The following is a 4,109-nucleotide window of genomic DNA, read 5'->3' as shown; positions in this document are numbered from 1 at the left end:
TTAAACCGAGTGTCACTGATTTTTTACATATTTGTTACAGCATATTTGTTACACCGCTTGGCCACTTGAGGGAGCCAAAGGAGTACAAAAAAGAACTATACTGGCACTTGCAATGCAGAAGCTAACACCGGGAAACAATGAGTCACCCCCATTAAATCTGCGAGGGAGCTGTTTTACAGGCAAGGTAGCAGGCCTCGTTCAGTGGTGCATTAATTGACTAGCCTTTGCGGTCCAATCACTATGGAAACAAATTAGCGTGATTGGCCGATAAGAAAGCTGGTTGAGATACTAAGTTCTATTTTGCCAATATGCCCCCTACAGGGGAACGGGGTCTGGAGCTGTCTGAACGAGTTGATGCCTTCGTGGCGCGGCTGAAGTGTGAGGGCAGCGGGCCGAGCTCATGGAGACCGCACGGGAAACGGGGGCTCTTCTACAGAGAATCATTGCCCAAGAGCGATGGGGGAGTGCAGGTGAGCTAATCAACATAATCCACAAAGAAGGCCGGAGGATGACGGCAGCACAACCATCTAAGACCACAGTGGGCAACATGGTGCGCAGGGTGTTGAAAATCACCCGTGAAGAATATGGCAGACTCCGTGGTCACAGTGAGGAGACGGATCAGCAGGAGTCACTTCATAAACTATTGACAGCTGATGGGCCTAGTGAGGATTTTAACACCCCATACCCCCTGTTGAAGGCAAATGTAATTGAGGCAGTCAATGAGCTGCTAATAGAACTTGAGGGTACAATAGATAACATCGCAATGCAGGCTCTGGAACACATCCACTCCAACGAAGTGATAATGACCATTGGCCGATCTCGTACTGTAGAGACCTTCCTGTTGGAGGCTGCTCGAAAGCGTAAATTCCATGTCATTGTAGCAGAATGTGCACCATTTTGTCAGGGTCATGAAATGGCTGTGCGGTTGTCCGAAGCAGACATCGAAACCACAGTCATAACAGATGCGGCTATCTTTGCTGTTATGTCGAGGGTGAATAAGGTTATCATTGGGACTAAAACAATTCTGGCCAATGGAGCTCTGAGAGATGTGGCGGGGACCCACACAATGGCGTTGGCAGCGAAGCACCACTCCACCCCCCTAATTGTCTGTGCTCCCATGTTTAAACTCTTGCCACAGTTTCCTAATGAAGAGGATTCCTTCCACAAGTTTGTGTCCCGACAGGAGGTGCTCCCCTTCTCTGGACGCACTGTAAATTATGGACAGAAGTGTCTATTTATTTTTCTTGTATGTAGCACAGATTACATGAAGTGCATTTCTAAAAATGAGAACAAATCCACAAACCAAATCACGAAATAATTTTTAAAAAAGGCACTTCCAGGCAGAGCGTCTCAACAAGAGAAGGGGGTGGGGGGGGGGGGCTATTTTGGATTGAGTCGTTCCGCAGCATCAAGTGTGCTACCAGCAGTACATATACAGAATTGCACCCTGGAGTGGCTCTCTGGCAGTATACACAAACAGGTAACCATTTCAAGATGTCATCCAGAAAAATAAAGAGAAGTTCATGTCAAGAGTTTGTCTGAGTCATATTCATTGAGTTAACACACAAAATAATACTAGAACAGATTTACATTTTTACAAAATACATAATGCATTAATAAATAATGGTGTTGAGACTGTAGAATAATCACTATATACATTTCATTAGAGACACTGTCCTTGCAGGATTAAGCTCATGTGAGGCAATTTCAACATAGGTCTTGACTTGGGGCAGGGCTAATAACATGTACCAATTCAGGATTTTTTCTCTCAAAGGTACGTTGCAGGTCACTATGGGTGGTATACTGTGGCAACCAGGTGGCCTGCATGTGGTGCACAAGGATTGAGGTACACGAAGAGCCACTGGGAACGTAGCCAGAGATACTTAAAAAGAATACTAAAAAAGCACTCTTTGTTAGTTCCATTAAAATGGGGGGGGGGGGAGTACTGCAGTTTCATTTAAGTATACCTCTTCAGAATTTTTGCTGTTTAAAATATGACCGTGCTGATGTGCCCCTGTTAAAAATATTCTCCTTTGCTGCAAGCCTTTCATGTTCAATGGTCCAGTTTTGTGCATGCCTCAGATGAGAATTGTGGCTCTGTGGCTTTTTGCGACTGCGTGTAGGTCTCTCTTGCAGCTCCTTCCAGTGGAGTGGGCTGGGTGGACTTTTCCTGCATGCCGAACATCTGCCAGGCTCTAGACTTTTTCCGCAGGTTACTTAGGTTTGGTTTTGGAAGTTCCTATAGGACAAATAAAGGGTGTAAAAACGTTAAAAAAAAAAGAAAGCTGGTTGAGTGGATGAGCCTCCTGCATAGGTCTTGGTGCGGACACAGCAAATTTAAAAGCAGAGGAGGACTGGCCAATAGAAATCTTGGGTTGTTGAGGCAAGTCACTGCCTCAAAAAGCATAACAGAATTGGGGCCAAGTCAGTAACGTCTGTTACTGGCTGACAAATCATGCTGCTTTTCTAGCACAGGTGCATGAAAAAAATTCCTAGCAATTAGGCTAAAAATGTAACACATTTTCCATCGTGACGGAAAGAGTCTACTCTGCCTCTCATCATTCTGTGGTCGATATAATTTTTATTTTTTAGGTGAGCTTCCTTTAAGTACGACTAATATTATTTACAAGTAAGGAGGTTGGGGGCTGCAATTTTTATCAATAATAAAATTTAACATAATTAATCAATGAGATTTACCCACCTGATGGGATGGCGCAGTAAGGAGGCCGTGTTGCCAGGCAGATGCGCAACGCCCAGGGAGCTCAAAGGATTGTAGTGTAACCCCCCCCCACCCACCCTCTCCCATCTTCTGTCGTGTGTGTCATCCCGGGCTAGACAGCTTCTCGGGCACACACAGCCGCACCCGATCATTTCTTTAAAAAGACCATTTACTTATTAAGGAGGCTTTGCTGTGTTTTCACCCCCTCATCGCCTATTGCTGGAAGAATTAAGGATTTCCCCACCCAGAATTTGGCTCTCATTGCGCCTCTGCTGCCAGGTGGGAATGGTGCAGGGCTAAGTGGAGTGTGCAGGACGCTGGATGCCTGGAGACGTGTGAACTGATTGAAATTGGAAACCTCGCTTCCACGCACCCCCACAGTCTGACAGCAGGATAGCAGGATTTATGGAATACATATGTATTCAATGAGAGTCACTGAGGGCACCCGAGGGATGGGACTACTACAATCACACTGATAAAGAAATGTTCGCCAAGTCCAGGGGCAGAGTTGGACTTCTAGCCCTTCCCCCCTAACCTGACTTACAGGCGAGTCAGCTAAAAAATGATTGAGGAGGGAAGAACGTTAAAAGTTAGACCAAGTCTTCATGCCACAAATTCATGATGAAAGGCGGCAATTTATTTCCTATGCTCTGTTCTTTTTTTATGCACGAACACTCATTGATGCAGCTTTCATTTTGCCACAGAAGTTAGCTGCAACTCAACTCTAACTTGATCTGTGTTACCCCTGAGCCGGCCCTTACAGGTCTCGTTTCATAAGGGTGCACACATGTTGACGTTAAGGCTAGTAGCACCTGGAAGCTTTGAGATCTGACCAACCAGGCCCCCTGCCTGCCTGGCTTTTGTGGTCTGCTGTCTGTCTAACTGTGGGCGCACCCGAGTATTTCACACGTCTTTAAAAAGACCATTTACATAACGAGGCTTTGTTGTTCTTCGCCTCTTCTTAGAGCTCCTGCAGCTACACTCTTATATGGAAAACAGCTAGAGCTCGAGTACTTCAGAGCTCATAACTGAGCAGGCAAAGGTATCTTAACCTGTAGAGACACCTACTTCAGTTGAGGTAATTGTGGGCCTAGGCTGAGAGCCACCACAGCAACTAGGGCCTTTTTTGTGGCTCCTGCTGTGTGGGCAATTTGAGAGTGTTCCCTACCTCTGCCTCTGCAGACTTTGGTTCTTGCTCCTCCTTTAGAATAGAAATGTCCCTTCGCCAACCATGGCTTTTGAAGTCAATGAAGCCTCATTGTGATACTCTGCACAAGTGTTAGATCCCTACCGTAAAGGGGAATTTTCTCCAGAGTTTGCAAAGTACAGCTTCATTATTGACTGCTTTAATACCTCTGAGGGCCTATGCACCCAGTTCAACGCATATTTT

The 4,109-nt window shown here is 45.8% G+C and overlaps 1 pseudogene; it reads left to right on the top strand.

Annotated features, from left to right (window-relative positions):
- Positions 1-308: 308 nt before the first annotated feature.
- LOC147710733 (translation initiation factor eIF2B subunit beta pseudogene) lies at positions 309-1,318 on the top strand (annotated as a pseudogene).
- Positions 1,319-4,109: the final 2,791 nt, after the last annotated feature.

The sequence above is a fragment of the Lissotriton vulgaris genome, chromosome 5, assembly GCF_964263255.1.
Source record: "Lissotriton vulgaris chromosome 5, aLisVul1.2, whole genome shotgun sequence".
In the NCBI taxonomy this organism is placed as follows: Eukaryota; Metazoa; Chordata; class Amphibia; order Caudata; family Salamandridae; genus Lissotriton; species Lissotriton vulgaris.
The sequence above is the reverse complement of the archived record's forward strand: the minus strand, read 5'-3'. Positions and strand labels throughout refer to the sequence as shown.